A 24,381-nucleotide genomic window follows, 5' to 3' on the forward strand; every position below is an offset into this window, starting at 1 on the left:
GTGCAGAGATGGAAGGTTGGAATTCAGGCCTTTGTAACTGGCTCGGTCATATTTCTGAAGGTAAAGGAGCTTCCAGCTGATGACCAGACACAGTCAATATCAGTTCTCAGAATTTCTGTTCACAATGAAACCCACCTGCAGGAGGCTGACTTTGCCCCTGAGTTCAGATTTTGGCTTTACCATTATTTAATTGTGAGCAAACTTGGGTCCATTACTTGATCTCTATCATCCTTAGCTTTATCATCTGTAAAGGGAGGGGTTAAAATGAATAATCCCTAAGGTCTTTTCAACTGCTAACCTAACAAAAGTATGATATTAAGGAATTGTATAATATAAACATCTCGATTGTGCACATAAATAGAGAAGGTAACTGTATCATTTACTGCCTTATTCAGACACATTTCATTCACTAACTCATTCATTCAGTTACCCATTATTCAACAGACACTTCTTAGTATATATTAGATGTGAAAGACACATAAGATGGGTTCCTTGCTTCAAGAATGACCTCTCTCTACCTTCCCATCTGAGGTTCATCAAAGAAATACTAGTTTAGTCTTTGTTGTGGCCAGATTATTTGCTTTAAATTCCAGCTCATCAGCTCACATATATAAAGAAATTGTTGAATAACCAGTCACCTTGGTGATATTAGAAAAGTTGTTAATTGATGTTAAAATTATCTTTCAGTTCTTGTTGTTCAACTTAATTTCCCTGGAAGAACAGCTATGAAAAACTAAAGAGCAAACATGTCTTAAAACTTGTTTTTATGTAGAATTGTTTTTATGATAAAGATGGCTGAACAATTGGATGGTATTCCAAGCTAAATGATCAAATCTTTTATTGAAGTTTCAAAAACAGATTGGATTTTCAATGGTCTGACAGAATGTGAAATGACTCTCATAGAGGCTATTAATACAAATCAAATATTCATGCTTAAAATAATAAGTGGTGATAACAATAATAATATGTAACCTGGTCCCTCAATGACAGGTACATGACACTCCAGAATCAGTGCAAAGACGTAGCCATCTAACCAATGAATAGGACTAGGAAGAAAAACTAAAAAAAAGTCATATTTGTGGACCACAGACACAGAACCTCAAAAACTCCATTCTTCTTCTCTGAGAAGATATATCCCTTAGTGATTCTGTTTAATGATTAAAAATCAAAGCTGAAATAATATGACACCAACCTCGTTGCTTGTCATTCCTCTATCACACCCCTTGGCTGTTTTTATACACACACACACACGCGCGCACACACACACACACACACACACACACACACGACATAAAGCAAGGTGCAAATCAAGCAAAGATGGCTCACTGTGCCCATTAAGAGATGACAAAGGCCTGCAGCAGGATGTCCAGTGGAAGGAAATCTAAGCTCACAAATTAACTGAATATTCAATGTGCTCCAAAATCCTGATTATCAGGAAAAGAGCTAGAATAGCTAATGCACACGCAGGCTCAATTAACCCTAATTAGTTCAGAGTCAGGCTACAAAAGACTTAATTAGCAGTTATTAGGTGCCGCTCAGAAGAGGAGCATAAATAACGGTTGGTGGCAAGCTGTGTTTAAGTCTCCTGGCTGAGCAACACCAGAAAAAAAAGTAAAAGCAATGTTCCTCCATTGAGGATTGATTGTAAAATAATAATATGGGTCTTGATTTAAATTTCATTTATTCAGAGTGGATTGTTGATGTAATTATTCTTTCTGGATGACTCAGATGCTTCAGGAGAGGAGTTTGAAAGTTTCATTCTAATGGTGTGATGGTTATACTCTACCACACAGAGGTGAACATCTGCTCTTGGGACGGTGAGTGGTTAAGAGAGGGTACAGAGGAATAGTTGAAAGGTTTTCCTTGAACGTTTCAAAGGTCAGTCTTTGGAGGGTCTCACATTAAGGAGGTCCAGGGAGGGATGGCTGGTGTGCAGAGAGGGCTGGGAAGCTGAGTTATAAGGGGCATAAAGATGAGCTGGTGACTGGGGCTAACTCTGATTGGTCCAAGCCTGAGTCCTGGCTGCACATCAAATGGGTCCAGCACAATTCCCCTTTCTTCTTCCCTGCCCCATTTATTCACCAATGTGTATCTCATAGGAGTTAAAAGTTAAGGACACCCCGTTTGACTTCAGAGTAAAATAACTTTCATCAAAAAGACAGATTAAGTCAAATGTACAGATTAAGATAAGCAGAGACAAAGGAGTATGATATACCGTCTCCACCAGTTTTGCTTTCTTTCTCTGACACTTTTATTGAATAAGTACTACCCTCAGAGAGGTATAAAATTGTAATATTCCTCTTAAGTTTTATAATATCTTACACAAAATATGGGTTTGGCATGAATGAGGTCAGGAATTTGTTTTAGAACACTTCAGGGTTCTTATCTTTTAATGCATATTTGATTATCTTTATTTAACATGACTATAAATGTTATCGCTCATAAAGCTATTCAGCCTTGTCATAAATTATTTCGTAGAACAATACTGTTTTTAGGTGGATGTAAATACAGAAAATCTGTCTTTTAAGAGGCTACTTTAACCATTAATTTCATTTAATAACTGGCTTCCCCTTAAAAAAATAATGCCAAAGGACCACTTAGGAAGAATAGAGGTGTATTTGTTTTCCATTTCTGTGTAACCAATTACCACAAAGTTAGCATCTTAAAACAATATCCATTTATTAGCTCATAGTTCTATAGGTCAGGGTAGTACTTGGCTGGGCTCTCAGGAGGTCAAAATCAAGGTCAGCCTGAGCTTTGGTTTGGAGACTGTGGGAAGGAATCCTTTTCTAAGAGCATCCAGGTGGTTTTCATAATCCAGTTGCTTGTGGTTATCGGTCTGGGTTCCTCATTCCCTTCCTGGCTGTTAGGTGAGGGCTGCTGTCTGTTCCCAGAGGCCCCCTACATTCATTCATGCACACTCTCCCTTTATCTTCAATGCAGAAATGATACACCAAGTCCTTCTTACGCTTTGAATGCCTTTGACGTCTCCTTTTGCTCCCATCTGGAGAAATCCCGTTGCTTTTACAAGTCCCATGTGATTAGATGGGCCCACTTGAATAAGCCCTCTTCAGATTAACTCAAAGTGAACTGATTAGTAACCTTGATTATCTCTCAAAATCCCTTTTGTCACATAGCATAATATAATCCCAGGCACCGTATCTCACCATATTTATAGTGTTAGGGGTTAGGGCTCAACCTTCCCTGCATCCACAGCCTAGGCCCCTGCTGGGGGCAGAGGGTAGAAGTGGTCACTGGGCAGGAGAGGGAGGCCAGCAGGGTGACCAAGAGTCAGGAGATGGGAGAGCAGGTGGCTGAGTAAACATCCCGGAGACACAGGGGGCAGTGGGAGGGGACATTCAACATGGACTGGGCCTCCAGGCCTCCAGAACGTGCTCCATTGTCCCATTGGACTTCACTTAACAAAAAACAGATTCGAAGATGAGATGATGAAGAATTGAAGATGGTGACTGGAGAATATTAAACCCCATTTGGGAGCCTCTCCTCTGAGTGTAAGAGCCCGTGAGACTGGGCTGATCACATACTTGTGAAGCTGGCGCTGGAAACAGACACTATATAAGTGTTTGCTCTTATGTTTTTACTGATAGTTATTTTGTGGACATTAGACACTTAGTAGGCAAAGTGCTCAGTTGCTTCAAAATACCTATCTTATTCTTAGTTTGTACAAATGGACTTAAGAAATCAGGCCTGATACAGAGGCATCTTGTATTCAATGAGGCTGTTCCAAAGGGCTGTCTATAACGGTTCCAAACCATTGACTTAAAGTATTTCTTCTCATGGCAGAAGTGATATTGACATTTTACAGGGAATATGCACAACTCCCTTCTTTTTTTTTTTTTTTTTTTTTTTTTCCCGGTACGCGGGCCTCTCACTGCCGTGGCCTCTCCCGTTGCGGAGCACAGGCTCCGGACGCACAGGCCTAGCGGCCATGGCTCATGGGCTTAGTTGCTCCGCGGCATGTGGGATCCTCCCGGACCGGGGCATGAACCCGTGTCTCCTGCATCGGCAGGCGGATTCTCAACCACTGCGCCACCAGGGAAGCCCCCTTCTTTTTTTAAAAAAACTTTTTCTGTTGTTCTGGGTATTGCCTTAATGCCAAAGCTGGAAATCTGGCTTGTTTTACCATCACTGAAATTAATTAAAAATAAATCAACTTGAACATTCACTTTAAGCATTTCCTTTTTTTCTTTTTTAGCTTATCACACAATTCAATTCAAATTCCATTCTGTTACAGAATAACAGAATAAGTTATGAAAACTTCACATCATTTTGCCTTTTTTTTCTTCTTTTGCTGTCAGAGCTACTATAGATGGTAAAAGCTTAATCCCAGGGAAACTAATAAAGTGAATTGTTCACACAATTACGTATTATTTTCCTGTTATGTCCAAGTCTCTTGGGTGCCCAATGCTCAGCTATTGACTAATCTGTAAAGCCAGAGTCCTGTCTGATTTTGAGCTTTGAGTATTCAGAGGAATACTCTAAATTTTTGAGAAGGCTGTTTAAAGACAGATGTGATTGAATCATAAGACCACTCAAAAACTACAACATACACTTTGTTCTGTGTGGGGAAAAAATTCCCATCATTCATAAAAAGAAGAAGGGGAAAAATATAACAAATTCTTTAAGAGTGGTGAGTAGAGCCAAAGATGATACATATTGGAGAGCCCAGATAGATCTGGCCTCTTGGCTAAAATAAAAAGAAGAATCAAAGTGCAGCAGTGACAGCAGACAGTGTCTAATTATCTCCAGAGGGGGGCGTTAGGATTTTCAGACTCCAGCTGTCCAGCAGCTGTAAACTTCTCCAGGCTAGTGTTTGAGTTTTCACAGTAAAGCAGCAGACCTCAGTTGCACCAAGAGACGACAGGGTCAGAGCAGAGCCAAGGCAATCCTAACTCTTCAGATACCAGGGGACTTGCTTAAACAAATCTGGTCAGCTTTCCAGATGCATGGCTCTGCTATAAAACTTGAAATACTCGTAGTGATACCTTTGAGACTCCCAAACAGTAAGCGGGTTCTGATTCTAATGTTTGTGAGATAGTTGATCAACAAAATTTAATTTAATTCTAGTAACATTTATAGAGCACTTTATTACGGGAAAAGCCTTATGCCAAGGAGACAGTATCATGTGGTGGTCAACAGCTAGACTTTTCCATTTGTGTAGCCTGGGACAAGTAGCCTAATTTCTCTAGGTAAGGAGGTTCTCATGTGTATCATGGCAAGAATAACTATCTAGATATTGCTTGTTTTGTTTTGTGTTTCCCTGGAAGCAGGCCCCCAAATATGGACTGAGAACAAATAGTTTACTTGCAAAATGATCCCAGAAACACTGGTAAGGGAACAAGGGAGGGAAGAAAGAGAAGGCAACCAATGAAGGATAGGCTATAAAACAAGGTATCACTGTGATACCTGGAGCAAGGACTGAGTCTCAAAGTATGGTTCAAGGTTGACCAGCATCAGCATCACTTGGACACTAGTTAGAAATGCAAATTCTCAGGTCCCACTCCAGACATACTGAATTAGAAACTGTGCACGAGGGTCCAGCAACCTGGTCTAATAGGGAATTTTGTTCCTCACTCAAGTTTGAAAACTGATGAATTAGGGAGCATGTGCAGAACACCTGTCTCGGAATTAACTCCACAGCGGGGATGGAAGGTAGCTGGGATATTGATACATCAACTCCCATCAGTCATTATTAAGGGCTGCTGGAGAGAGGGTGATGGAAATAAACCATAATTCTCCAGCACTTTCTCTTGTGTTGCCCTTGGGCGGAATGGATTCCAGAGTAAACTCTTGGCAAAGAGATGTTGGCCTCGGCAGCTGTAAGTCCTGGGAACATTACAATTTCTAGACCCAAGGACACATGGATGGGTCACCAACAGCTATTATTGTGGTGTCTGAAGGATTGAGATTATGCACTAAAGGGCATAATGCAGTGTCTATCACAAAACCCATTATATGTTCAAATCTAAGGATTGTACACAGATTAACAAGCTGTAATTCCTGCCCTCAGAGAATAGAGCATTTCCAAAGAGAGCTAGGATGCAGACTCATAAGTAGAATCTAAGGTGGGATGCAATATATACCACAAGCTGATGGAGCTGTAGGAGGGAGAGAGCGTATCTGACTTGAAGAGGAAGAAAGACATTCGTGAATCAGGGGCACCTGAGACAGGAGAGGTAGGCTCCTGGGCTGGCTGAGGTGAAACAAGAGGGGTGACTGAACTGTGGAGAAGGACTTAGGTCACTGTATTAGCTGCCTCATCATCACTGGAACCCAAGTGCTTCTTGTGTCTGGATGTCTGAGCTGCATGTGTTCATTTACCAAATGGAGGTAACGTCCATGGGCTAAAAAATTTGAAATGCAAGGATGCTAAAGGTTAGTATTTCTTTGCCATTTCACATCTCCAACAGCCTCACTATTGATTTTCTGGGAAAGAATTAAGGCTTACTGGTTTGAAAAAAACATAAAAAGATATTTCAAGCTGCTGCACAGATGTGCTGCTTTCCTGGGACTCGTATGGAAATGAGAAAATGCTGACTTAATTTTTTCAGTAGCATTGTTACCATTATTACATAACTTTGATAGCATTAGGCAGAACTGTCAATATTTGCTGTGAGAATTTTGTACATATACCTTAAAAAATCAGTTCTGGGGAGGAGGGTGGAGTGGTGAGAGGAAGTAAGTTGAGTAGAATGAATAAAGAATGCCGTGTTTTTGAGGATTTTTTAACTGGGATCCCATTTCTCACAGCAAAATACATCCCTTGCTCTGCTAACCTATTTCACAGATTTCCTTGGTGTCCACCTCCTCTAAAGCCACTGCTACTGACTGAATGTTTATGCCTCCACCCCCTTTCATATATTGAAGCTCTAAGCTTCAATGTGAAGGTATTTGGAAGTGGGATCTTTGAGAGGTAGTTGGGTCATGAGGGTGGAGTCCTTATAGGAAGAGATATGAGAGGGATGATATCTCTGTGTCATGTGCGGATGCAATAAGAAGGTGACGACAGCAAATCAGGAAGAGGATTCTCACCCTACACCAAATCTACTGGCACTTTGCTCTTGGACTTCTCCGTGTCCAAGATTATGAGAAATAAATGTCTTTGTTTAAGCCATTCAGTCTATGGTATTTTGCTATAGCAGTTCAAGCAGACTAAGGCAGCCACCAACCCCTGAAGCTTCAGTTCCTCCTCAAATATGCTACATTTCGTTGCATCCCTGGTGTCTCCCTCTCTTTTCCCATCTGTAGGCTCAATGGAAAATGGTCCACAATTATCAATATATTGGGGGTCTCCTACCTTATAATGAAGAGGGCTTTTGTTCTTAATTTCTTTTTTTCTGAGTTCTTGAGAATGTTAGTGAGAGTAAGGCTAGAGGAGAGGAAAGAGGGATTAGTAATGAGGTGCTTAAGCAAAAGGGAGTGAAAGAAGCTTAAAGTATTTGAAGAGAGCGAGAAAGGAGGCTTCACTGCCAGCTGGGCTCTCTTCTTCACTGTATCTTCCAGCACACTGTGGAAAGCAGCGTGTGTGTGTGTGTGTGTGTGTGTGTGTGTGTGTGTGTGTGTGTTTTGTGTTATTCACATACAATATGAGCTCTACTAGTAGAACTTTCTCAAATAGTTGGAGACCTCCTGAGAGATTTCCTGTTTCACAGCTTTAAGTGTTAAAGTATTTAGTTGCGGTGAATCTCAGGGTGTGGGTGTCTGATGCCTGAGGTGTTGCAGAGCATGAATATGTGCTGTATCCTTTTTAGCTGATGGGCTTGCTCTCACCATAGGCACCAAACTCTACAAATTATGGACAGATAAACATTCTGGTGTTATAAACTGAGAAACAAAGTTCTGGGAATAATTGAGAAGATGTTGCAAAACACCTTCCCCATTAGCTCAAGGTTAAATATTATGCTAAGATTCTTTTAAAGTATGTAAATAAATGTCAATCGTTTGACTCACTGGTCACCTATTATGCCGATTCAATATTTTATGAAGGTTTGATACTTGCATATGACTTTGTTAATTATTTTCCCAAAGGGAGGACTTCACCACAGATAAAATACTGGGGTGTTGAGTATTTGTTACTTAAGTCAAGCCAAAAGGTTAGCTGAGAGTAGTGAGTCTGGTGGTGATCATAGTTTTATCACAGGATTAAAATCAGAGCTTGTCTGCAAAGAGGTCAGCCCATTGTATAGATTGAATAGAATTTGAGAATAGAGTGTGGGACTCAGAAGACAAATCAGAGATTGAGGATAAAGTGATTAAAATGTATCAACAATCTTTTATGTATCTCATTCTGGAAAACAAAATGCTGTATCTTTCAAGTATGCCATGCATTCATCTCATTCCTTCATTTTGATGAATATTTAGTAAATCATTTCTAATAGATAAAGCCAGGCACTATGGAGGATACAAAAGGAAGTTAAGAAATAACCTTTGCTGGAGGTCACCAAAATAGCAATAGAGGAGATCCCAACTTTCTCCCACCTTCAACAAAGATCAACAATTAGACAGCTGGCTATGAATGGAAACAGCTCTGGGAGCTCTCTGGAGTCTACCTAAGAATTTTTGCCAACACAGAGTAATAAAAACCTGAGAATAACCATACAAGGAGAGAAGGATGGCAGCTTCATTCCTCCTGCATCATCCCATCCCCCAAGCCAGCATTGCTCAGCACAAAGATGGAACTTCTCAGCTACAAAGAATTCCTCTTTCCAGGAAAGGAAAACTGAGACAAGCTTCCAGCTTTCCCAGCTTTTCGAGGCACCAAGCTAAGGTCCTGCTTTGGTTTCACCTCAACCAGGCTGGCAAAGCTGAGATGTACAGAGACACAGGAACAAGGAAGAAAAAAAAAAGCCTGGGCTACCAATAGCAGCCATGCAGCAGGAGTGATTGCGTCCACAGTGATCTGTTCTGCAGACAAACCCAGCAGATTTTGCCACCAAAGGAACTAAAAGGCTGATACAGCCACTTCTGCAGATTTCACCAGCTTTCGCTCCACAAGTATTCATGGTCACTAACGCCAGCTGCCTGAGCCTCTCCCCAATCACTCCCCACCCCTGTGAGAACCCAGGAACCACAGCCATTTCAGGCCTCCATGGCTCCATGAATATGAGATACTAGCCTAGACCCCTACAGCTGCCCCCACTGCCACACACATGCTCGGGGCTGGCCTCTAACTGTGCACAGGCATGGGACCAGCCTCTACTGCAGCACACATGCCAGGGGGAGACCATGTAGCCACGGGAGAGCAAACCCACAGCCAGAGCCGTTGCAGCCACTTGCAGCCTGGATCAGATCCTGTCTTCTGTCACTGGCCTGCACCACCATGCTTACCTGCAGCTAGCCTCTCCAGCTGTACTTGTGCGTGCCACCAGTCTGACCCCTGTCACCAGCTCTCCCACTGCAGTGTGCGTACCAAAGGGGAGGTGGTGCAGCTACAGGAGAGCATGCTGACAGGGCCCCCAGAGCTGCTAGTGAGCCCATAGTTGGTTGCAGCCCTTGCCGCTACATACATGTCTGCAGCCAGCCCCTGCCACTACATAGGCACCTGCAACTGGCCACCGCAGCTGAATGTGCTTGCAACATTGGCTCCAGCTACCACTGCTTCCTGCCCTGGTCCCTAGCAGCTGGACCTGAGGGTGCCACTGAGGATCCCAGCAGCCTTTCCAGCCACTGCTACCCTCCCTGCCCCTCTCAGTACTAACCAAGGACCACACAGTTGTTGATGCTGTGAACCTCAACAGGCTGAGTGGAAGAGATATCATGCCCCCCTGCCCCAGCCCAGAGCCACTACATGCCCCTACACTAAGTGCCCACACCACTAGACTCAGGGTCACAGTAAGCTCCAGTGTGCCCCAAGCTCGGGTGAAAGTCTTCCCTTAATCAAGTTAATCCATAAAATCTGGAAGAGGTGACTGCTTCTTCAAATGCACAAATACCTATTCAAGGCTAAAGGAATCATGAAGAATCAAAGATACATGACTCCATCAAAGGAATATAGTAAACCTCCAGTAACTGGCCCCAAGGAAATGGAGATCCAAGAACTTCTTGACAGAGAATTCAAAAAAATTGTTCTAAAGATGCTCAGAGAGCTACAAGAGAACACAGATAAACATTTAAACAATAATAGGAAAAACATACAAGACAAAATGAGAAGTTCAACAAAAATATAGAAAACATAAAAAGGAACCAAAATGAATTTTGGAGCCAAAGAATACAACTGGACTAAAAAATTCAATAGCGAATTTTAATAGCAGATTAGTCTAAACAGAAGAGAAGAGTAGTAAGCGAGAAGACAGATCAATTGAAATTAATCAGAGGAGGAAAAAGAATGAAAAAGTCCCGTGGGACTTATGGGAGGACATCAAGAGAAACAATGTGTGTGTGCATCACTGGAGTGCCAGAAAGAGTATAGAAGGAAAAGGAGATAGAAAGCTTATTTATAGAAACAACAGCTGAGAACTTCCCAAACCCGGGATATATTTGAATATCCATGTTCATAAAACCCTGTTAATAGGTACCAAAAAATTTCAATGCAAAACTAACTTCTCCAGGATTCACTAAATGAAACTTTCTAAAACAAAGAGAGAATTTTAAAAGCAGCAAGAGCAAAAGAAAATTCCTGTACAAGGGAACCCCCACAAGGCTATCAGTGGATTTTTCAGCAGAGACCTTGCAGACCAGCAAAGAATGGGATGATAAGTTCAAAGTGTTGAAAGGAAGAAAATGCCAACCAAGAATACTGTACCCAGCAAGGCTGTCTTTCAGAAATAAAGGTAAAATAAAGACTTTTCCTAATAAACGAAAGCTGAGGGATTCATCACCACTAAATCTGCCTTACAAGAAATGCTGAAAAATAGTTATTTAAGCTGAAATAGAAGGATGCTAATTTGTAACAGGAAAACATATGAAAATATACAGCACACTAGTAAAGTTAATCATATAGTCAGATTCAGAATACTCTGTATTCTGTATACATAACGCTGAAATAATGGTGGTGTGTTAACTACTTAACTCTAGTATATAGGTTAAAGACAAAAATATTAAAAACAGCTCTACTACAATAATTTGTTAATGTATACACAATATAAAAAGACGTAAATTGTGACATCAAAAACATAAAAGGAGTAAAAGGGTACTTTTTGCGTGCAAAGTTAAATTGCTATCAGCGTAAATAGAGTGCCATATTTAGTGTTTTATGTAAGCCTCATGGTAACCATTAAGCAAAAAACTTTACAACAGATTCACAAATGATATAGAAAGGGAACAAAAGCATAATGGAAAATAGTAAAAGCTATAGTAATCAAAATAGTATGGTCCTGGCATAAAAACAAACACATAGACCAATGGAAAACACTTGAGAGTTCAGAAATAAACCCTAACATATACAGTCAACTAATATTTGACAGTGATGCTTAGAATACTCAGTGAGGAAAGGATGGTCCTTTCCATAAATAGTGTTGAGAAAACTGAACGAGCACTTAAAGAACAATGAAATTTGACCCCTGTCTCACCACTCAGAAAAATTAACTCAAAATGGATTAAAGACTTAAACATAAGAACTGAAACTGTAAAATTTCAAGATGAAAACATAGGGCTAAATCTCCTTAATATTAGTCTTGGCAACAATTTTTTGTGGATACTACACCAAAAGTACAGGCAACAAAAGTAAAAATTAATAACTGGGATTATATCAAACTAAAAAACTTCTGCACAGGGAAAAAAAATCCACAAAATAAAAAGACAACCTATGGAATGAGAGAAAGTATATTCAAATCGTTTATCTGATAAGGGGTTAATATTCAAAATATATAAAGAATTAATACAATTCAATAGCAAAAAAAATAATCTGAAAAATGGTCAGAGGCACTAAGTAGACATTTGTCTAAAGAAGACATACAAATAGCCAACAGGTACACGAAAAAGTGCTGGAAATCACTAATCATCAGGAAGTGCAAGTCAAAACCGCAAGATATCACCTCCTATTTGTAATAATGGCTATTGTCAACAAGGCAAGAGATATCAAGTGTTAGCAAAACTGGAGAAAAGGGAACCTGTGCAGTCGGTGCACTGTTGGTGGGAATGCAAATTGGTGCGGCCAGTATGGAAAAGAGCATGGAGGTTCCTCAAAGTATTAAAAACAGATCCACCATATGATCCAGCAATTCCACTTGTAGGTATATATTCAAAGAAATTGAAATCAGGATCTCCCATGTTCATTAAAGCATTATTCACAATAGCCAAGATTGGAAAACCTCCTAAGTGTCTTATCAACTGATGAATGGATAAAGAAAATGTTATATTGAAATAGAGATACAGAGATATAGCTATAGATGTATAAACCTATCTGTCTATCTGTCTATCTTTCATGGAATATTATTCATCCATGAGAAAAGAAGGAAATCCTGCCATTTACAATAACACCAATGGACCTCAAGAGCATTACGCTAAGTGAAATAAGTCAGACAGAGGAAGACACATGCTGTATTATCTATGCTGTATTGGAATCTGAAATAGCTGAAGTCATAGAAACAGGGAGTAGAGTGGTGATTACCAAGGGCTGGGTGTCGGGGGAAATAGGAAGGTGTTAATCAAAGGGTACAAAGTTCCACTTATAAAAGAATAAGTTCTGGGATTCTAATGTATAGCATGATGATTATATTTTATAATACTTTATTATATACTTAAAAGTTGCTAAGAGAGTAGATCTTAATGCTCTCACCACACACACACACACACACACACACACACACACACACACACACACACACGGTAATTATATGACATGATAAAGGTGTTAGCTAATACTATGGTGGTAATCATTTTTCTGTATATAAGTGCATCATATCAACACATTGTATGCTTTAACCTTACACAATGTTACATGTTAATGATATCTCTGTAATGCTTTAAAAAAAGAGATGATCTTTGCCTATAAATACATTACGATTTACTTGTATATAGAATAAAGCTAGCATGTATACTATGTGATAAATGGTAAGTGGTGTATACAGATATGCATTTAGTCCACTCTATATTGGATGGAGGTGGAGAAGAAGAAATAATTTTAATATAAAATTTGTTCAGGGTCAGGAATTTGATAAATATTAAGCTTTATAATGCTAACTAGATGGACTTACAAAGTACCACGGGGAAAACCCCAGTGTGGAAAGTGTAATGTGTGTGTATCTGGCTCCTTGAACAGGCTGCTTCACATGATAACAAGTCTTCACAGCTTTCTGGAAGCAGTACCAGACAACATTTAGTCACTTTTCTTAGGTTGTAGTAGGAACTGATCTATTTAATGTACAGTGTAACTCAAGTTATAACATTTTAAACAGGATACAAATTTTATCCTTTTTTCGTTCATGGACACTCATAAAAAATATTCCCTGTGCTGTTAATGAAATTTCTAACTCCACTGAACTATGCAATATGCAACACTGCCTGCTATGCAAATTTAGTTTTTATACTCACAATAAGAATGCTTAGAGTCCACATTGAAGCAACACTAATGTGTTACTAAAGCTAGGAAAAGGAAATGAATTATACATAGACCTCACCCTTCTCCCTTAGCTGATTGTGTTACATTTTGGCACCATGATACATGTTCAACATATGCGATACTTTTAAACCCTGACCTATCGCTATAGTTAGCTATTGCTATATAACAAACTACCCCAAAATACAGTGACTTAAAATAACAATGTATTATTGTTGCTTACTGTTTTGTGAGTGACTGAGCTCACGTGGGCTATTTTTGTCTGAGGTCTTTCATATAACTGTAGTCCGATGGCAGATGGAACCCGACCGAAGGCCCATTGGGCTGGATGTCCACGATAGCTTTTAACTCACAAATTTTATGCCTCACCTGGGAAGCCCAGTGCAGTTGGGGGTTGACTGGGCATGTCTCTCTATCCAAAGAGCCTCTCCACTTGGCTAGCTACTTTGGATTCCCTTATAGCATGGAGGTCTCAGTATAGATTCCTTACGTGGTGGCTGGTTTTCCCTTGAACACATATTTCAAGAGACCAAGGTGGAAACTGCATTTTTAATGACTTAGTTTCAAAATTAACACAAAATCACCATACACAGGACACGATTACTGGGACGCGTGGTTCACTGGGAAATCTGTCTTTGAAGATAAATGACCACATTGGTCATGTATACCTTACTGAAATATGATGATGCCTGACCTTGGTAGACTCTTGTTACACCCAAAGTAATCAGACCACTCAACAAGTATTATAAATCCACTTTCAGAAGAGTACCTAGAATAATCATTGAAAATCTGCATCATTTGTTAAACTGCTTATAGCAGTTTAACAAATTATTTATTAATGATTATTAACTATCTGCTGTGTGCCAGAGACTGTGCCAGATGCTGATGACTTCTGGATGGGTGGGGTACATGTGAGGACATTGAAGCTCAGAAGGCTTGAATGGAAGTAGGATTGGCTTCTCCAAAAGCAGCAGAATCAGGTGCTCGTACGGTGCAGTGGCCCTGGGAACACTTGCTGAGGTAGGAAAGAAGACAAAGAGCAGCATAACAAAATACTGGACTGTGATTTTATAAATAAGATTTTAGATGTATGCTATAATGTGCTGTGCAGATTGACTTTGAATATTTGAGAGATGGGTTTGTAATGTGTAGTAAAAACAATCCTTTACATTGTCTCTCAACCAAAAACACATTGACTAAGAATCATGCTACACGGCAGTGGTTCTCAAATTTTAGAGAACCTCAGCATCATCTGGAGGGCTGGCAAACACCCAATGCTGGGTGCCATCGCCAGAGTTTCTGATTCAGTAGGTCGTTCAGTCAAGTTCCCAGGTCATGTTGATGGTGCTTTTAAGTGGATCACACTTTGAGAATCACTGTTATATGGTTATCCACACATAGAAGGTTAAAAGCATAGATGTCGAGTCATAGACAAGACACAGCGGTGAATCTTAAATATGTTACCTAATCTTTCTAGCTTGGTTTCCTGATTTTTATAATGAAGATAATTAATAGTAGCTACCTCATTGGATTGTTGTGTGGATGAAATGATATATAGCAAGAGTTCAATAAATGTTAACCAATCATTAACATAATCATGTTAATGATTACAATTCTAGAAGAGATATAGTCTTATCCTCATATATTTTACCTGAGGATTTGTTGTATTATTGTGTAATGGTATACCTATTTGCACTGTAATCATCTTCCAGACTATATATAGCTGACAACTGTGAGCTTTGTGCCTTTCCCGCCTCCTTCAGAAGAGAAGAAATAACAGAACTTTCTGATTATCTGTTTTCTTCCTTATACAGTACATAAAATTTAGCAACTAAGTATTTAAAAACAATCTACAGACTCAAAAATAAATCTTACTGTTTTCAAGTTAAACTCCTCCTGGGATTGGTATTAAAGGAGAATTAGGTTTGCATTAGTTGAGCTTTGCAGGATGCCCAGATAATGCCTCAGCAATCAAAATGTAATTATAAAATAGGGATGTTTCAACTGCAGAATTTTTGTTTCTATTCAATGTGAACTATAACAGTCAAGCATGTAGTTGCATTAAGGTGAAGATAACAAATTAAGTTCCAGATCACTTATCAAGCTGTGTGGTCAAACAAAGAGCAATAGTCAACAACAACAAAAATCCAATAATAAAGAAATCACAATGTATTTCCTTGGCTGTCAATAAATGTCATAACCCTTGCTTCTCTGGGAGTACATAGGGTGGAAATGTATCATCCTACAGTTGTTTTTACTGCACCATTACTTCATCCATTGGGCCACACTCAATCCCTTTCTGTGCCTCGGTTTACTTATCCAAACTGGGTTTACATTTTTCAATGTATTGTTTGTAGAACACTAGTGAGATGCTCAGTAGAAAAAGTCCCCTGTAGTAAAAACACTTCTGGAAGCATTTCAGTCTCTCTCTTCTTCATCAAGAGTCAAGACCCATATTAGCACTTGAAAAACTCTGAGAATCCCTATTCTAAAGAAACCATTTTTTTCCAGCTATAATAGACCATGGATATTTCATAGCAACTGAACTTCCAGAGGATATACTTCTTTAGGAAATGATGCTCCAAGTTATAATTGCCTCACACTTAGTGGTAGTAAGTTCATAAATTGTCAATTACCGATACTTTACCAAAACTATTCTTCAAAAATGAATGAAAAGTAAAGAATTCCTAGATAAACAAAAACCAAGAGAAGTCTTTGCTAGCACATCTCTCCTATAAAAATGTCCTTTAGGCTGAAAGGAAATGACACCAGATGTGAAATCAAATACACAAGAATAGGGAAATGTAATATGTGGGTAAATAAAAATTACTCTCACTATATATTTTTGTTTACTCTTAATTTCTTAAAAATACACATACGATTGTCTAAAGCAATGATTATAACACTATTATGGTGTTCAGAGCATATGTAGATACAATACATATGACATTAACAGCACAAAGGGGGGATGGAGGTATATTTTACTAGAATTAGGTCACTAAACTCTGAAACGGATTGTGATAAATTAAGATGAGGAGGTGGGGGAAATGGGGAGAAGTTGGTCAAAGGATGCCAATTTGGAGTTATGTAGGATAAGTCTAGAGATCTAACATACAGGAATGTTCAAAAGAGTATAATATTGTATTGCATACTGGAAATTTGCTAAGTGAGTAGATCTCAGGTGCTCTCACCACACACACATAATAATTGTGTAAGGAGGTGGATATATAACTTAGCTTGACTACAGTAATCATTGCTATATATATATACACACACACACACATACATATATAGCAAAACATCATAGTATACACCTTAAATATATACAATTTTTCTTTTAAAGATGCATATTGTAATGTCTAGTGTAAGCCATTTTGAAAGTTAAATTTAAAAAATCAGAGTAAAATCTCAAGAGAATAATTAAAATGGTTTACTTAAAAAAATATTGGTTTGTGGCTTCCCTGGTGGCGCAGTGGTTGAGAGTCCGCCTGCCGATGCAGGGGACACAGGTTCGTCCCCCGGTCCAGGAAGATCCCACATGCCGCGGAGCGGCTGGTCCCGTGAGCCATGGCCGCTGCGCCTGCGCGTCCGGAGCCTGTGCTCCGCAACGGGAGAGGCCACAGCAGTGAGAGGCCCGCGTACCACAAAAAAAAAAAAAAAAAAAAAAAAAAAAAAAAAAATATATATATATATATATATAGGTTTAACACAAAAAGAAGTGGTAAAGGAGGAAAAAATACATGAGACAAGCAGAAAACAAATAGCAAAATGACAGATGTAAATCCAACAATATCAATAATTACATTGAGTATCAATGCACTAAAGACTTCAGTCAAACATACACGTGATCAGTCGAGCTTAAAAAAAAAGCAAGATTTAATGATATTTGCAGTATACCTGAAACTGACAACATTGTAAATCAACTATACTTCAATAAAAAAAGATTTAATGATATGCTCTGTACAAAGGACATAGTTTAGATTCAAAGACACAGACAAGTTGAACTTTTAAGGAAGGAAGAAGATGTACCATGCAAACAGTAACCAGAAGAGAGCTGAAGTGCCTATATTTAAAGAATAATAGAAACGTTTTATTTTATTTTATTTTATTTTATTTTATTTATTTATTTTTTTTTGCGGTATGTGGGCCTCTCACTGCTGTGGCCTCTCCTGTTGCGGAGCACAGGCTCCGGACGCGCAGGCCTAGCGGCCATGGCTCACGGGCTTAGTTGCTCCGCGGCATGTGGGATCTTCCCGGACCAGGGCACGAACCCGTGTCCCCTGCATCGGCAGGCGGATTCTCAACCACTGTGCCACCAGGGAAGCTCAGAAACGTTTTATTTTAAAATCTATATTTATAAAATGCTAGAAAGTATTTTTGCAAACATTTAAACATATTATTGAAAATCTAGATGTCCTTTTAAAATGTGCAAGGGGACACAATATATTTTTTAAAAATTATGTTAGGGGCTGTGGAAGTAAAAGTGTTTGAATCCTGCTCTTCTACACAAATTCTGTCATGGTGTACAGAAAATAAGTTTCATGGAGTTCTGACTTAACCAAAATCATATACTTTACAGCAAAGTCAATATTAAAAGCTGTACTCTCTTTTTTGGGCCTACATTTCTTACCTATTTTAAAGAGGCACCATAGGATAATCATTAAGTTCATAGAATTTGAAGCTTCATTAAAAAAATTCTAACTCCGACCTTTGTCAGCTGTGTGTTCCTGTAGAGTGTTCTCCCCTTCTCTGTGCCTCAATGACTTCATCTGTGAAATGGGATAATAAGGGCATATATCTCATAGGAATTTTGAGAGTTAATACATGCAGAATATTTAGGTCAATACCTGGTACAAGGAAAGTACTCTATAAATGTGAGTTATTTTTATTCGGGGCTTTGCAATGTTCCAATCAATGTGTAGAGATAAATCGTTATCACATCTGCCAACACATTTCCACAATGCTGGCACAGATTTTAGAGCTCCTGACTCAGGCGTTGAATCTACACCTGGACCTCAAGTCATTTTAACAGTCAGCATTAGAGAGATTGAGTTGCAAAGAGGCAGCGGTGAAGGGAAAGCCTTGCTAACAAGATAATATATGCTGAACTCAGCAGGTTTGTCTGTTATTGCTGATGAAGGGGAGACAGTGCAAAATGTGAGATGTGGGACCCTCAGAGGGAAGTCTATATCATGCATATAATTTGTTGCTTGCTGGAAGACGAGAAATGGAACACTGGGTCTGCAGGATGGCCAGATGGCAACTCACTGACCTGAGAAATTCTCTCTGTAAAGAACAGCTTTCTTTTCTAGCCCTCTGCTCCCCACTTCTCTTCCTGAACTCTGTGTGCCTCTCTGCACCCTGGACACAAGCATTATTCTCTTGCCCTGTGCCTTTGTTCATGTGGGTCACTTGTGCTGGAATATTTCCCACCCACTTGGTCCTTTTCCTTTCTCGCCTTTTGCCACCTGCTTCGTAGGGTGAAATTCATTCGACTGAGAACTGATTATGTCCTGAACACTAGGATGAGCACCGAGGATACAAATTCACACCGTTTTAGAGTCAAGCGCGAGAGAGAGCCCTTATCACACTTTCTTATGTTTGTCTACAGTCAAGGTCGGCACAGGTGTTCTGTGAGTGCAGACAAGGCATCTTACCCAGTCTGGGAATGATCAGCAGTCAACTCTATAGATACAGAGAAGCAACAAAAGCGAGAAACGCATGCACAGGTCAGAGGCGTGCTCCTTATGACTGAAGAATAGGGCGCTTGGTGGTAGAGTGAAGAGAAGTGAAGCTGGGAAGGTAGATAAGGCTCAGACCAAGAAGGAGCTTGGAATGATGAAAGCCTTGCTAAGGACTTGGATTTTACTGTGACCATCATGGGGAGCCAATACAGGCCTCTAAGTAGTATAATACTTTAATCAGGTTTGCATTTCTGAAAGAGAGCATTGACGGAAGTATGAAGAATGGATGCATTTTTTAAAGTGGGGGCAAGAATGGAGTCATTCATTTATTTAGGGGACTGTTGAAAATCATAAATAAGGAGAAGATGAGGGCCTACGCTAAGTCAGTGGTGGTGAGAAAGAGAAAAGAGATCAATTCGAAAGACACTCAGGGAGAAATCAGTGTTCCTTGAGATCTAACTGGATATGTGAAGTGAGGTAGAATATAGATACAGGGTGACTCAGGTTTTTGGCTTTGGTACCTGTATGGATGGTGATACCACTCTCTTGAGAGGTTCTATAGGAAGTGAGATAAGGGGGTAAGATATATTTGAACATGTGCACTTAAGATTCAATTATTTATATGTTTAACAATGTTTGCAGACAACCTACCTCCTAGGTGCCAGAGGCTACTCTAGGCACTGGGCATACAGCAGTGAATAAAACAAACATAAATTCCTGCCCTCATGGAGCTTACATCAAGTAGGGTAACTATGAACATCCCAGGAGGTGGTTGAATTGGTGCTGGAGCTTAGATGAAAGATTTGGTCTAGAAATGTTGATCCAAGGGAAGGCAGCTTATAGGTAAGAGTTGAAGTTATCACTTAATAAGTTTCTATACTTTAAAAAATCTTAGTGCATAAAGAAAAAGATATAGTTCAGCAGAATAATTTAGGCCAATGTAGATCAGAGATACAATCATCAGAAAAGCTAATGCCAAAATACGCTGCATGAATGGATATTATGCATTAGAATACAGGAGGTGATAATGTAACTCTACACCTAAAGAAGACTATCCCACACTTCATGTGGGATATAGACAGACTGTAGGGCATTTAGAGAAGAGTGACGGTGAGGGTGAAAAACTCAAATGATGTCTAATGATGAATGGTTTTATCAAATGGAGATGGTTAGCCTGGAGAAAGGTGATCATAACAATAGTCTTCATACAATTAATTCTGTTAGAGCTCCAAGGGGGATAAATAGTTTCAGTGGGAGGGAGTTATAGGGAGAAAATCAATAATAAGATTTTTGCCATCTCATGCATGTCTTTAGATACTTAGCTTCAGATTCAGTAATGTATTAGGTAGGGTTGTCCAGAGAAACAGAACAAATAGGGTATGTGTACCTACATACATAAAAAGATATTTGTTATTATAAACGTGGCTTATGCAATTATGAGCTGGCAAATCCCAAGATCTTCAGGGTGAGTCAGCAAGCTGGAGACCCAGAAGAACTGATAGTGTAGCTCTAGTCTGGAGGCCAGCAGGCTCAAAACCCAGGAAGAGCTGATCTTTCAGTTTAAGTCCAAAGGCAGGAAAAATGCTGATGTCCTAGTCTGAAGGCCATTAGACAGAAAGGATTTGCTCTTACTTAGGGGATGATCAGCCTTTTTCTTCTATTCAGGACTTCAAGTGATTGGAGGCAGTCTACGCATAATAGGAGGGGCCATCTACTTTACTCAGTCTACCTATTTATTTTAATTATTTTATTTTATTTTATTTTTTTGTGGTACGCGGGCCTCTCACTGTTGTGGCCTCTCCCATTGCGGAGCGCAGGCTCCGGACGCGCAGGCTCAGCGGCCATGGCTCACGGGCCCAGCTGCTCTGCGGCATGTGGGATCTTCCTGGACCGGGGCACGAACCCATGTCCCCTGCATCGGCAGGCGGATTCTCAACCACTGCGCCACCAGGGAAGCCCTACCTATTTAAATGTTAGTCCCATCCAACAAATGTAACAGAAATACCCAGAATAGTTGTAGACCAAATAACTGGGCATGCTGTGGCCCAGTCAAGTTGATATGTAAAATTAACCATCATAAGTGAGAATTGTTTCTACCTGGGGATTGACTAACCTCCATCTAGGAACAAACAACACGGTCAGGATTTTTAGTCCAACTAAACAAGTTCACTTCTGGGTATTTAATCAAAGACTTAGTTCAAATAAGCTCCAGATTCTTGAAAATAAAGAAAAATTTCACCATGCTCAGAAGTCCCTCTTGTTTCAAAGCACAAAGCCCAAACAGCCATGCTATGGGTCAAGGTTAGCAATGGCTCATTGCATTTCACAGTCATTGTCTAACCCACTTCCCGAAGCAAGAACATCAGGAAAAGGCAAACCCTTCTCTCATCAGTTCAAAACCCTCTCTGCCTTTCTTGTCTTTCCTGTCATTTCTTCTCAAGGACCAGACCCAGCAGCCAGAAAAGAAAAGAGAATGGGAGCACTTAAAATGTGTTTTTAGTTAGAGGACTTGTATCTGATCCAAAGCACTGTAAAACTCCAAGCTCTGACAGTGCCCTCGTTCCCATTTCATCTTCATTTCTCTGTTTCCCATCCGCTGCGCGTGCAGATGCTGAAATGGTGTTTGTGTATCGTGGGGCTGAGAGGATTTATGGTTGGGTGCCTGTTGGGCTGCCTTTCCCACTGTCTTGGCACAGCTCCTGAGCTTCACAGCAGGGGGGACCCTTAAATATGTTTAATGGGGAAGTCGGTCTCACATATTCCCTGTGGTTCTCATCTGGTGATTTTTCAGCTTATGCTTTGGTTGAAGTTAAGGTAATTACAAAGTTATTATTTGTCATTTCCATTATCTTTGGGGTCAGACAGACATCTGTTGGAAGTTAGCATCATCTGTCATTTATGCCAGCTGGTGGTCAGCACCTGAGTGGACATAAAAAATGAGGGAACGAAATTGGTGCAGCCACTATGGAGAACAGAATGGAGGTTCCTTAAAAAAACAAAAATAAGTTACCCTATGGTCCTGCAATCCCACTCCTGGGTGCATATCTGAAGAGAACTCTAATTTGAAAAGATATATGCACCCCAATGTTCATAGCAGCACTACTTACAATAGCCAAGACAGGGAAGCAACCTAAGTGTCCATCGACAGAGGAATGGATAAAGAAAATGTGGTACATGTACACAATGGACTACTACTCAGCCATAAAAATGGGTGAAATAATGCCATTTGAAGCAACATGGATGGACCTAGAGATGATCATACTAAGTGAAGTAAGTCAGACAGAAAATGACAAATATCATATGATATCACTTATATGTGGAATCTAAAAAAATGATACAAATGAACTTATTTACAAAACAGAAATAGATTCACAGACATAGAAAACAAACCTATGGTTACCAAAGGGGAGAGCTAGTGGGGAGAGTTTTTTTCACTGACTACTGGTAATAAAAGTGTGGTAAACCCGTAAAATAAATGAGGGAGGGAGCTGGGCATCCTTGCAGGCTAGCTGTGTGTGTGTGTATACAAAAGAACCCAACCCTACTGTGACGTTTTGAGAAGTCTGTGCCTCCTTGCAACACCAATAATGATGAGCTGTAAAGAAACCTGGGATGCTGCTCTCCAGGGTAGTCTCAGGGCTTTCAAGACACTGAAGTGGAGAAAAGTAATGGAGTCAGATGAAGTATTCAGGGTCCTTCCTGCTGGGCTATTGACTTTCTTCCCTAACATGCTGCATATAGTTTTCTTTGCAGAGTGAAAGTGAACTGCTGTATTACCCAATGAAGAAATATGAGATGTATATGATCATTGCTAGCTCTTTGAGCCTGCAAATACCTTAATGTTTGTAAATCCAAAGTCTTCAGTTGATCTTTCAGTTCAGAGTTAGCAAACTTCTTCAGGAAAGCATCAGATGGGAAATGTTTTAGGCTTTGTGTGTCACGTGATCTCTGTTGTATCTCCTAAACTCATCCTGTAACTCCAAAGCAGCCATGGGCAATGTGCAAATGAATGAGCATGGCTGTGTTCCAGTAAAACTTTATTTACAAAGACAGGATGTGGGCCAGGTTTGGCCCTGTTCATCTCAAAGACCATTGGAAAATTTGTTACATGCCTCCCCCCAAAAGGAAACAATATGCATTACTGTTTATAATTGTATAAAGATTTCAGATTTCCAGCTGAAAGAGTCATTTTGTTTTTTCATAGATGTGTACGCAAGTATACATGCTCTGGGTCTGCGTAGCAAGGGCATGTTTCTAAAAGGGGTGTGACAAACTGATGAAGGTCTTGGAAGTGATAAGCCATGTACACAGATATATCACACAGCAGATTTTCTGAGTATAAAAGACACAGCTGATATTCTTTGTGTAACCTAAACCTTGCTCTTCTTGGGGAAATGGCCCTTCATTTTTCCCTTTGTCATTATTAAGGTAACTGTTTCCCTTGTTTTCATTTTCTTTCATGGAAGGTTTCAAAGGCCCACATAAATAAAAATGCATGTAACAGCAGGACACTTGGAAAGTCTAGACTGTAGGAAGCAAGGTCATAGTTTTTCATTTATATCCCCATGAAGGCTGCGTGTCCTGGAATGTGAGAGGGAAGGTAGGGTTGTGTCAGTGGCAAGATTAGTGACCCAGGCATCAAGGTACTGGTGTTCCATTGTTAGTTTTGCAACTAGTCACCTTTGGACCTTGAGAAAATCCCTTAATTTCTCGTAGCTTCCATTGTGTGATCTAGAAAATGAAATGGTTGCTAGTGCTCAGATCTTGGTTTCTAATACCAATCTCCAATGAAAGGTTAATCAGGGCATCTTAGAAAACCTGTCTGATATCAGGGCTGAGGCAGGGAATAGTGCTGGAAAGTCAGAAAGAGCTCAAAAGAAAATATGATATGTCAAAGAAGTTTATAGCACGGAAAGTGGAACGTGAACGTAACTTTGGAGTGGAGAAACCTGGCAGACACTACTAATTATGATCAAGGTTAAGATCATCATTGATGAGTCATGTTGATAGCGTGTACCCTTGAAATGATGCAATGAGAGGGCACTTTACCTTGTCATCTTCCAAAAACTCAACTCAACCTCAGCTTGATGTTGAGAAAAACATCAGATAAACCCAAATTCAGAGACATACTACAAAATACCTTAGCCAGTATTCCTCAAAACTGTCAGGGTCATAAAAAAC

This window comes from Kogia breviceps, chromosome 20 (genome assembly GCF_026419965.1).
Source record: "Kogia breviceps isolate mKogBre1 chromosome 20, mKogBre1 haplotype 1, whole genome shotgun sequence".
In the NCBI taxonomy this organism is placed as follows: domain Eukaryota; kingdom Metazoa; phylum Chordata; class Mammalia; order Artiodactyla; family Physeteridae; genus Kogia; species Kogia breviceps.